This window comes from Microtus ochrogaster, unplaced genomic scaffold (genome assembly GCF_000317375.1).
Source record: "Microtus ochrogaster isolate Prairie Vole_2 unplaced genomic scaffold, MicOch1.0 UNK55, whole genome shotgun sequence".
Classification (NCBI taxonomy): Eukaryota; Metazoa; Chordata; class Mammalia; order Rodentia; family Cricetidae; genus Microtus; species Microtus ochrogaster.
The window spans coordinates 1,451,852-1,464,346 of record NW_004949153.1 but is presented as its reverse complement, the minus strand read 5'-3'; the positions used below and the strand labels follow the sequence as shown (position 1 = coordinate 1,464,346).

General features: G+C 34.5%; 1 non-coding gene across 1 annotated transcript; it reads right to left on the bottom strand.

Moving 5' to 3' along the window:
- Positions 1-4,861: 4,861 nt before the first annotated feature.
- On the bottom strand, positions 4,862-4,934 carry Trnak-cuu. Its single transcript has one exon. It is a non-coding gene; the product is annotated as a tRNA-Lys (tRNA).
- Between the last annotated feature and the right edge of the window lie 7,561 nt (positions 4,935-12,495).

The following is a 12,495-nucleotide window of genomic DNA, read 5'->3' as shown; positions in this document are numbered from 1 at the left end:
CTGCTGAATTAATCCAAAATAGGTATTTTGAAAATATCTTCACTGCAAAATTGAAGTCAAAAGATATATTACTTTGGAAATGTGGATTTTCTCTTGTTTCCACAGGAAATCAGAGGCTGTGGGTTCATTCTGAGTTAAGAAAAATCAGGTTTGATCAGGGAAGACCACCTGAGAAATCTCTGGTTTGAACAGATAGCCCAGATGTCAGTGTTTTACATCCAGAACACATTCAAGACTCACAGCATACTCCAGATAGAACTTGTGCATAATTCTAAATGTTGTCTAAGTCCCCCATAAGATTATCAGCACCCCCAACCAGCCAGAAGTAGCCTGAAATACTACACCCACATTCCCCCCAAAAAACGCAATATAATTGTTCTTGTTTTTTTTTATTTTTATTTTATTTTATTTTTTTTTGAGAGGGAAGTGTGTTGGGACCATGGTTTGTATTCTGTCAAATATATTTTAAATAAACACTGATTGGCTAGTTGTCAAGCCATAAGTATAGGCGGGACAACCAGATACAAAGTAGAGGTGGGTCAACGAGAACAGGAGAATTCTGGAATGAGGACGCACCATTTACCCAACCACAGAATAAGCAAGATGTGACTGAGCCACATGGCTAACACATATAAGAATAATGGCTAATAATGGGCTATATAAGTTATAAGAGCTAATAAGAAGCCTGAGCTAATGGTCCAATCAGTTTTTAACTAATGTAGACTTCTTTGTAATTTTCTTTGGGACTTAATGATTGTGGGAACCAGGCAGGAGAGAAACCTCAGTCAATATCTTTACACATTCATTTTGTTTGTCAACCATGAGAAGTAACAATGAAAGTAAACTGTTCATTATCAGAAAACTACAGTAAACTCATGTCTGCTATACTATCAGTCATAAAGTTATTATTAACTCACACATCCTCTTAATAATATTTATTATACTACTTCTAAGCAGTCATGCTAATTAATCTCCTCAGAAATATAGATTATTAGACCTTTACCCATTCTCCCCTGATAGTATAATCAATGAGACATGTGTGCCATAAACAGATACAGCATGATAAATTCTATAGCAGGACTTTTACAAAGGCATATGAATATATAAACTGGCACGCTTTGAGGAAATGAAGGGAGAAGGCATCTGAAAGTAAAGGGAATTTGGTTGTGCTAAATTTTTGGTACTAGTTCAAATATATAGGAGCTGAATTTTTTCCCACAACAGTCAATAGCATGTGCAAAAATACAGAATTAGATATAACTATTTTAGAAAACAGAAAATGTTGATAACTGAATAATGAAATAAAAGGAGGACAATATTTGGGAATGGAACAAATAAAACATCAGGTTATATTTGAATGGTCATCTACAAAATAAAAAAAGTATGCATAAGAATACATGGGTCAGTCCCTAGTTCCATTTAAAGTGACTCACATCTGCAGCTCTACTTCCAGGGGACTGAATGACCTCTTTTGACCTCTGTAAGCACTTACTTTCACACAGTTTACACCAATTCATATTTGCATACATACACACAGATTACAAAACAGATTATATATATATATATATATATGTATATGTTGATATATATACATAGATTATAGATAAATAGATGGATAGATAGATACATACATACATAAGTAGATCTCAAAAATAATAACAGTAATGAAGTAACAATAAAAAATTTTACCTAGAAGTATTACCAGTCAATAATATGATAGAAAGAAAATAAGGAGAGTCAGAAAAGTAGGCAAAATGCTCAAAGGTTGGATTTGTGACAAATGCTCATGTTAGTCCACAGGATTGTTTCTATGTTGAGTTTGGAGAATCTCTAGAATTTCCTGTTGATAGGGTAATATTTGCAACCTAGTTGCAAATAAAGTATTTTATCACTTTCTCCATTTTTGCCAAATAACCACCACCACCAAATATAATCAGCTTATCTGCTTTAGTACAGGTGCAAAAATATAACCAGGCTTGATGACCCATGAATCCCTTCATCCGAGGACGTTAAGCCAGAAATGTTGACTGAATCTATAGTTCTGAGAGTTGGTTCTATTCCTCTCTCAACACTCTGAGAAAGTACTTTTCATGCATTAATTTTAGGGTTTATCTATGAATTACTTTTAAGAACATTTTTACACATTTTTATTCCCAAAGAATTTGCCGACTCTTTTTTGCTATTAAAATCACCCTTATCTCTTAATTTATTATGCTGCCTAGCTAATATATTAGTCACATAAATATACCCCAACTCACATTTCCTCTTTGTAAGAACCCGATTCTGGATTAGTTTGATACTTTGTGATAGGTGTATATAGAAAAAAATGCATGAGAGTAGGTGGCTGAACACATTTAGGAAAGAAAAGTACGATTTTCAATAATATTTTGTGCTTTAAACTGCATATATTAGAAGCATATATGTGATCTCTGTATACATGATATGAATCTTCTCATTAAAAATTAATAAACCAAATTAGAATTTCAATGAAGATAAAGGAAAATTGGTAGGCTTTATTGTATGCAAGCCTTCAGGAATAATTAAAAATTACATTTGAGGAAATTTCAAGCTAGAACGTGTTACATAAATAAACACAGAATTCTTTTAAAGGAGAAGACAAGTTGGTATCCAGGGAAATTTAATATGATGTGAGTCATTTCCTTAATTCGTTAATCCTTAATTTGTGGGAAGATAATTTTATGCTCTATTATAAATTTGCTTTTTATGTAATTAATGATGAAGAAACTACTGTGATGATTTAGATCATTATTCATTATAGTCATCAAAAATAACATTTTTGTAGTAATTTTACCAACACACTATGGCAGATCAGGTATTGCTTAGTGCATGGTGACTCTGTTTCTATATAATTCTATTACACACACACACACACAAGAAACACTATAATACAAATTATTATATTAAACATGAGATTACATTTTATATTTTGTATAGGAAAATAATAAATGTGTCATCAACATAATTACAAGTGGATATGTTCATAATACTTAACTGTGCCAGAATAAAATGTCTAAATTAGGTCACTTAAGCTTCAAAAGTCCTCAATCAATTAAGTGTAAGAGTTTCACACTGTATCAACTGAAATTTGAAAAAAAAAAAATTTGTTGAAACACTAGAAGCAAGATTTCTATCAAACCAGAGAAATACTAATATATGTTTTAGCTTAATTTAAAGTAAAATATTCCTGTCTTTTATAAAAATTCTTCTGATCATGAAAAATATACATAATTTAGATGTATAGTTATATCCATATTTTTCTTATCAAACATTCATTAATGTTATTCACAACATATAACATTTTTAAGACAAGATAATTTTACTTTGGATAATTAAAAGTTCTGTATGCATTTATTGCAATTTATTTATTTATTTTGTGTGAGAGAAAGAGAGAAAGAGAAAGAAAGAAGAAACACCTGTGCACATACCTGTGCAGTGCTGCACTTGTGAAGGTTAAAGACAATGTGCAGGTGTCAGTTCTTTCATTCTAAGATGATGTGAGTGAGTCTCAGGGATATACTTCTGATAAATAGAATTTATAATAGGTACCTGAATTGTATTTATATTGACAGTGTATCTCAGAAAAGGATCTTTGAGCCTTTGCTCCTGGAGTTATGGAAAGTTGTAAGCTAAAATGTATATCCTGGTAACTAAACACAAATTCTCTGAAAAGGAAGTCAGTACTCTTAACTGCTGAGATATTTCTCCAACCACAACTGCTGCTATTACAGAGGATCCATAATTAGTATCTAGCATCGACATAGTTGCTCACAATTGTTTATAAATCAAGTTCTAGGGTCTCTACAATTCTATTCAGGCTGTGGGTACCAGGAACCAAAGTGGTTCACAAAAATACATGTAGACAAACATTCATTTGTATTTTATATATTTAATAAAATAAATCAATAAATTTAGATTAAACAATAGGTAGGTTAGTAAAAATATAAGGGCAGGATGTACTGAGGCCATTGTCATGACTAGCCTTTCTTGTTAAAGCTATATTTCAAAAAAAAAAAGAAAAAAACAAAACAAAAAGCCGGGAAGTGGTGATGCACACCTTTAATAGCCGCACTTGGGAGGCCAAGGCAGGTGGATCTCTGTGATTTCGAGGCCAGCCTGGTGTACAAAAGCTAGTACCAGGACAGGCACCAAAAACTACAGAGAAACCCTGTCTCAAAAATCCAAAAATTAAAAAAAAAAGATAAAAATATATTTCAAGATGACTTCCATCTTTCTACACCTGAAATCTTTTTTTTTATTTAATTTTTGAGACAGGGTTTCTCTGTAGCTTTTGGGGTTGTCCTGAAACTAGCTTTTGTAGATCAGGGTGGCCTCAAACTCACAGAGATCTGTTCTTGGGGTTTCTGTCCTTTCTGATGGAGGAAGGCCATTGGTTAATTAAATAAAGAAGCTGCTTGCCCTGATAGGTTAGAACGTAGATGGGAGGAGTGAACGGAGCAGAATGCTGGGCAGAAGAGGAAGTGAGGTCAGACTCGACAGCTCTCCTCTCGGGGGCAGAGGCCTCAGAGAGACATGATGCTCCACTCTTGTGGGCAGAGGCGAGAGCTCTGCTCTCTGAGGCACACGCGATGAAGCTCCGACCCAGGATGGACGTAGGCTAGAATCTCCCTGGTAAGCCACCTTGTGGGCTACAGCAGATTATTAGAGATGGTCTAGTCCAGGTGCGCGAGTTAGCCTAGAAGAGGCTAGATAGAAATGGCCAAGCAGTGATTAAATGAATACAGTGTCCATGTAATTATTTCGGGGCATAAGCTAGCCAGGCGGCCAGGGTGCGGCTGGGGTGCTGGGGACGCAGCCCCGCCACACCTATTACAATAGATGGCGCCCAACGTGGGGCTCGAACCCACGACCCTGAGATTAAGAGTCTCATGCTCTACCGACTGAGCTAGCCGGGCGGCCGGGGTGTGGCTGGGGTGCTGGGGACGCAGCCCCGCCACACCTATTACAACACCTTTCCAGTTCCCACATCGTTAAGTCCCAAAGAAATCACACAGAGGTCTACATTAACTATAAACTGGTTGTCCCATTAGCTTAGGCTTCTTATTAACTCTTAAAACATATATATTAGCCCATTATTTTTGTCTATGTTAGCCATATGGTTCAGTACCTTATTCAGAGAGGCAGTCACATCTTGCTTCTTCTGTGGCAGGGCAAGTACTGTTGAGGAATGGGCTTTCTCCTTCCCATAATTCTCTGTTCTCATTTACCTGCCTCTAATTCCTGTATGGTTGTCCTGCCAATACTTCCTGCCTGGCTACTGGCCAATCAGCATTTATTTAAAATATAATTGACAGAATACATATGATTCTCCCACAACACTTCTCCCTCTTTTTTTTTTAAAAAAAAAAAAAAGGAAAATATCCTTAGTCCATTTTTTGCAATTGTGGGCATAGTTTTCCAGGCTAATTCCAGCTGATTTGAGGCAAAGATAATCTTATGGGTCCTAAAAAGAATTTAGAATTATGATGAAGTCCTGACTGGAGTATCCTGTGAGGCTTGATCATCACAGGCAGCATCCTGAATCTGTTCTGGATGTAGAACTCTGACATCTGGGCCATCTGTTCCTACCAGAGATTTCTCAGGTGGTCTTCCTTGATCAAACCTTATTTTTTTTTAACTCAGAATGAATCAATAGCCTCTGATTGCCTGTGGAAACAAAAGCAAATTCTCTTCTCCAAAGTAACATATCTTTTGACTTCAATTTTGAAGTCAAGGTATTTTCAAAATATCTATTTTGGATTAATTCAGCAGCATTTATAAATAAATATCTTCTAGCAGCTGTTGCTGTTTTCTCAGCATTCAAACAATTCAAAGAGAACATAATAACATACAGTATGCAGATTCTCTGTGTCTTTTTCATCTTTATGTGGCTTTATTTTAACCTCTATTCCTTTTATTTTTAATTTTTGGCTTTTTGAGACAGGGTGTCTCTGTGTGTGTTTCATTGTCCTGGAACTCCCTCTGTAAGCTGGGATGTCCTTGAACTCGTGGAGATCTGTCTGCCTCTGTTTCCCTAGTGCTGGGATTAAAGGTGTATGGCACCACACCTTGAATTTACAGAGATCTGTCTGCCCCTGTCTTCCAAGCTTTGGGATTAAAGGCATGTGCCACCACACCCAACTACTATAATTCTTTCAATTTTATTTTAAGGACCTTAACCGTTTTCTTTTCTCTCCCAAGCCTGCATATATATTTTAACACACTGTAAAATATTTAGAGGTTTTCTTTGTCTTTGAATCTCTCTTTACTGTACATCTCTCTTTTTCTGACCACATGAGTCTTTAATTTGCTAAGCAATATGTGTAAGATTAAAGCCGTGGCTTTGATGGCTGGATCCATCCCATTCTTTAGCTTTCTGAGATTCAAGCCTCATGGCAAGGTACTGGCTGTAGCCATGTTTATTGCCACAATTATATGGCATTTCAAGGTCCCTGCCAGCAAGCAAGCTGCAGCAGTGTGCTCACAACTCACATACAAATGCTTTGTAGCTATAAGTCCTGCCTCAAAAAGTCAGAGTTTGAGCTTTCAGGATGATCAAGAAAGCCTGAATTTTAAAATGGCACAGCATTTTTTCTGCTATGGCTGAAAACCATAAAGCATGTGGTCAGCTTTTAATCAACACCAATTCAGTATTTTGTGGAAGAACATTTTAAAAGAGCTGCAAGGTTTTACAGCTAAAGCTGAGTTAGTAAGACTCTCTTAAATGAGACAGACTTGCCTCTAGCAAAGAGAGCCCACCTCAGAAAATGCTGCTATCAATAAGCTATTCTTAACTCTATTTTTTTAAGTCTAGAATTATTTCCCAAGCTTTGTCAGCATTTATGTGGTTGCAGTCATCCACACAATGGGTACTATTTGTTTTCAGGGTTTCTGTCCTGCCTGGCTCCCACATTAGTAAGTCCCAAAGAAATCACACAGAGGTCTACATTAACTATAAACTGATTGGCCCATTAGCTTAGGCTTCTTATTAACTCTTATAAGCCCATTATTCTTATCTGTGTTAGCCACATGGCTCAGTACCTTATTCAGAGATATAGTCACATCTTGCTTTTTCTGTGTCTTGGCAAGGTCTGCTGAGGAATGGGCTTCCTCCTTCCCAGAATTCTCCTGTTCTCATTGACCTGCCTCTACTTCCTGTCTGGTTGTCCAGCCTATGCTTCTTACCTGGCTATTGTCCAGTGTTTATTTAAAATATGATTGACAGAATACAGACCATTCTCCTACAGCAGAGATCCACCTGCCTCTCCTCCCAAGTGCTGTGATTAAAGACAAGACCCACCACCACCCGGTTCAACATATGTAGTCCAGGCTGGCCTGAAGCTCAGATCCTCCTGCCTCTTCCTCTACCAGCCTGCACCACCAGAGCTAACTGAAATCCTTTCTATTTCAGATAGTAAGGCATAGTAATCAAAGAAGGGATTAACCTAACATCAATTATAAATTGTTCATTGAAATTAAAATAGATAACATTTTTTAAATACAGAAATAAAATACTAAAATGACTACAGTATTTTCTATTGTTTTGTAGCTTTCTATTTTGAAGCTTTTTGCATTTAGGTTTCATTTTTATTATATTATTTTATTGAGCAATACATTTTTCTCTGCTCCTGATCCTTCCTTTCCACTTCCCTTCAACCCTCTTTCATGGTCTCCATGCTCCCAATTTACTCAGGAGGTCTTGTCTTTTTCTACTTCCCTTGTATATTAGGTCCATGTGTGTCTCTCTGGGTCCTCATTGTTGTCTAGGTTACCTGGGATTGTGAACCATAGGCTGTTTTTCTTTGCTTTATGTCTAAAAGCTACATATTAGTGATTACTATGATATTTCTATTTCTGGGTCTGGGTTACCTCACTCAATATGATGTTTCTAGATACCTCCATTTACCTGGAAATTTTAAGATGTCATTTTTTACTGCTATGTAGTACTCTGGTATGCAAATATACCACATTTTCCTTATCCTTTTTTATTTTTTTTTATTTTTTTGTTTGAGGAGCATGTAGATTGTTTCCAGGTTCTGGCTATTATAAACAATGCTGCTATGAACATAGTTGAGCACATGTCCTTGTGGCATGATTGAGCATCCTTTGGATATATAAACAAAAGTGGTATTAAGGGGTCTTGAGGAAGGTTGTTTTCTAATTTTCTGAGAAATTGTCATACTGATATCCGAAAGGGCTGTACAAGTTTGCACTTACACCAGCAATACAGGAGTGTTCCCTTTACCCCACACCTCTCCAGCATAAATTGTTATCAGTGTTTTTTATCTTGCCCATTCTTATAGGTGTAAGATGGAATCTCAGAATCATTGTGATTTGAATTTCTCTGATGGCTGTGGATGTTGAGCATTTTCTTAATTATCTTTCAGCCATTTTAGAAATCTCTGTTGAGATTTCTGTGTTTAGGTCTGTAGGCAAACTTCTTAAATAATAACTCTGTGCTATCACTATATGTGTGCAGTTTTTTTCTCTTCTGAACATAAACAAACAAAAACAGCACAGCTCTGTAGAAAAAACTAAGGTACCATTTAAGAGAACATGGAATGCAATGCTTTACAAATACTGTTTGTATATTATATAACATACAATGTTATAGTACTAAATCCTTGCTTTTGAGAAGTATACTAGCTTCATCACAAATTGCAGTGAATTTAGTAGATGAAAATAATATCCATTTAAATTTTTTAATCACTCTAAGAAAATGTGTCACTTCTGTAATCACAGTTAAAAAAAATCTCAAGATTAATGATCAAGATGCTTGTTGGGCTAATGTGTTAGTTCTAGAATGAAAGTCAACTTTGGCTTCCTTATAGTTTTCAGTAAAATTCAGTTATATATGGTAGTAGAATCAATCTTCAAAGCAGCGACCTTTATTTACCAACATGCCACTACTGAGATTTCTTCACATTGGAGCCTCCAATATAAAAACCAGAAGTAATATGTTACACTTTCTTCATGGTTCATGTCTATTCATAATTTTCCTTCAGTAATCAATACAACAAGGTTCTATTATTTCAGAATCTCATATGGTTGCATTGGGTCCATCTAGATGACCAGGGAGCCATTTTCTTTAAGATCAATTTGTGCCATATTTTTTAACACAAACATGACATTGATCTTTCTCTACAGTTTGCTTTTGAGAATTGAAGTGAGATATTCCTGAGACATCATTTTAGAAATTATCTTCAATAAAAGCACAAAGAAACTATATGTGGCATTTTTACAAAAGATATTTCTGTTACAAGACATCTGAGATTTGAATATAAATGAATCATACATGTAAACTGTAAAGAAATGTTATGCTGAAGGTCAACTTCAAGTGCATGAAGATCCCATTGTTTAGGTGTGTTTACCATCACCAATCCTAAAACTACCAGGTGGGTTTCCGTAGGTATGCAATATAGTAGGGACCTTTGGAAATTTGTTTTAGTCAGTATATGAAAGTGATAGAATCATTGGCAAAAGCTAAATTTTATTCCAAATAATTTATTGAAATGAAATATAATTTAAGATGAACAGTATGAATGGAAAGTTTGACAAGGAAAAGAATCAATCATAAGAAAAATCTGTGCTTTTGGATGTACACACATGCACATATTTCACATATGTGTCTAAGTTCCTATGAGTGAACAGATGAATCATATTTAGACAACAGTTATTAATGTACTGAAATTTGCTTTTTACCTTCACATCTGTAATCAATCTTAGGAAAAATAGAATTTAAAGGAAATATAATATTTCAAAATGTGAATTACTAGTTGGGTTTTTGCTTAAAAAATATACAAGAAAAACTCTATAAGAAGGCAGGTTTAATTAGGGTTGTGGCTTGTAGAATAGAGGTCTCTAATTCAAAAAATCAGAGAGCTCAGGCTGGAACAAATAGAGGACTAGAAAAGTGCAAAGGGAAAGAAGAATTAAATGTTTCCTTTCAGTCCTGAGGTTGGATACTGCAAAGATACTTAGGGCATGCTAGACTAAGGAATATTAGGTGGTATTAAAACATCTTTGGTGGCCAGTAATGTTTGAATTGATAGGGTAGGGAGAGTAAAAATCTGGAAAAATATGGTGATTTTGTTCTGAAAACTAAATGACTGTAGGTTTTTAGAATTTTCATTTTCTTGTTTACCCAAAATGGAGAAACTCAGCAAAATAGCAGGTCCAAAGTTACCAACAAGAATTATAAGAAAGATACATCTAAGCAAGGTTATAGACTAATTTCTTAAGAGAATGTGATATTATTCTACAATACTCACAACACACAAAACATCACACACATAGCAAATTAAGATGATCCCTGTACATCTATTCTCTGGTAGATTATGTGTTGAGGGGGTTAGTGTATATGTGTTTAAATTTTTCTTTCTTTTATTCAGACTCTGGAGCAAATATCACATGATAGCCATTCATTCTTTTCTTAACCTAATATTGCCATTCTTAATCTTAGTCATCTAGTTTCCTGTCTTTTACTATTTACTTTTATCTGACACAACATTATGGTTTTGATTATTTTCTGATCTGCATATTAACAGTGTAAACTCCATGAAGCAAGGAAAATCCTGTCTTGATTCAAATATATTCTGAGGAAGAAGAGTAGTGCAGTGACCATAGTAGACATTTAATATTATATTCAATTTCTTCATAATAAGAGTGTATTTATGAAGAAAATATTTCTATGGATTATAGACTGTTGTATTAACTAATACATAGGTATCTTTTAAAAATAATTTAATTTTTAACTATTATTATTATTATCATTATTATTATTACTATTATTATTTTACCAAGACAGGGTTTCTCTGTGTAACAAGTCTGGATCTCCTGTAACTAGCACTTGTAGAAGAGGCTGGCCTTAGGACTCACAGAGATCTCCCTGCCTCTGTCTCCTGAGTGCTAAAATTAAAGGCATGCACCATTACCACCTGACTAACTAACATTTTTTCTCAATAAGTTTGAATTCATAAAAGATATGCAATTATTCAGTTGAGTATAAAATGTAAGCAGTGGTTTTATGTCAATTATTGAGCAGAACTAAACAGGAATATAAAGACAAAGTAATAAGGTTTTTCTATTTTTTTTTGTTCTGCTTCAAGGTGCTAAATATTCTAGATTAATTAAAATGTTTTTGTTCAAACCATATAAGTTCATTATAAAATTGTTTTAACTATAGAATAAGCTATTTTTACTACCACCAAAGTCACCGATAAAATTGCGGCATGTCAATATTTTCAAGAACTGAAAGGGAGATATTTTGTGATAAATGCAATTATTTTGAAGAAACAGCACCTTAAATGGTACTCCCTAAACATCAAAGTGAGAAAAATTAACCTACAAAATAATTTGCAATTCATGGAAACATGATTTTGATGATACAGTTGGTTCACTGTTTTGTGTGCCTTTCAAAAGATGTGTGACAAAACTACTATTACAACCTAATAATGGGAATTGCTGCTGAAGTAATGCTATTCTACTCCTCATTAGAGGAACAAAATATGACAGTACACTTGAATTCTCCACATCTGAGGGCTACCATTAATATCCATGAATATATTAATGAATGTCTTCATCACTCTTCAGTGCTCCAGGATACCATGCATGCTGTGTACAGTATAAAATAAGGGATAATTTTAAACACTTAAGTTTGTTATTACATGCATAATATATTTATTATCTTCTAAAAACCATGTTTACTGTATTTAACACTGATATATTAACGTTAATAGTTTGTTTTTGATATTAAGCTTTTTGTTTGGCTGTGAAAGTGTTTTAAAAATCACCTTGATAAATGATAATATGAGATGAAACTACAAATAATCAGTTTATGATGAAAAACAAATTATGAGACCTGGAAGATAAATGAATTACAACACATCTGTACAATCTGAAAAGGTGAACTTTGTTTTCATGCTTTCTGCTCAGGATGTCACTTATGATTAAGAGTGAACATACAATACCGCAGCATTAAGCAAAATTAAACTAGTCTAGACAACCAAAATTATCTCACTGAGATAACTCAGGAGAAAACAGTCTTTATTACATATTTAGACTAGGCATGTGTACCAGATTCATTGGAATAGCCTAAACAAGAGAATTGTGCCTATTAGGAAGGAAAGGTTAATTCTTTTGCAACCACTATGTAATACCATAAATGGGGAAGTCTAAGTTGACTATGTCCAGCCTAGCAGAATTTTCTCATATATTGCAGAATACATTAAAACAGTTTTTCTGTCACTGGAAGCCACAATTGTTATAACTTTCAAAATCAGAGCTATGAAATGATTAAACCTAATATAGAGGAAATACTTCAGTGATTTCCAAGGTAATTAAATATAAATAATATATTTTTATGTCATATGTATTTACAAAACATCATATATTTTAAATGATATTGTGAACACTAGCATTTTGCTTATACTCTCTAATATTGTAGTAATAAGAGTGGTGGGGCTGCGTCCCCAGCAC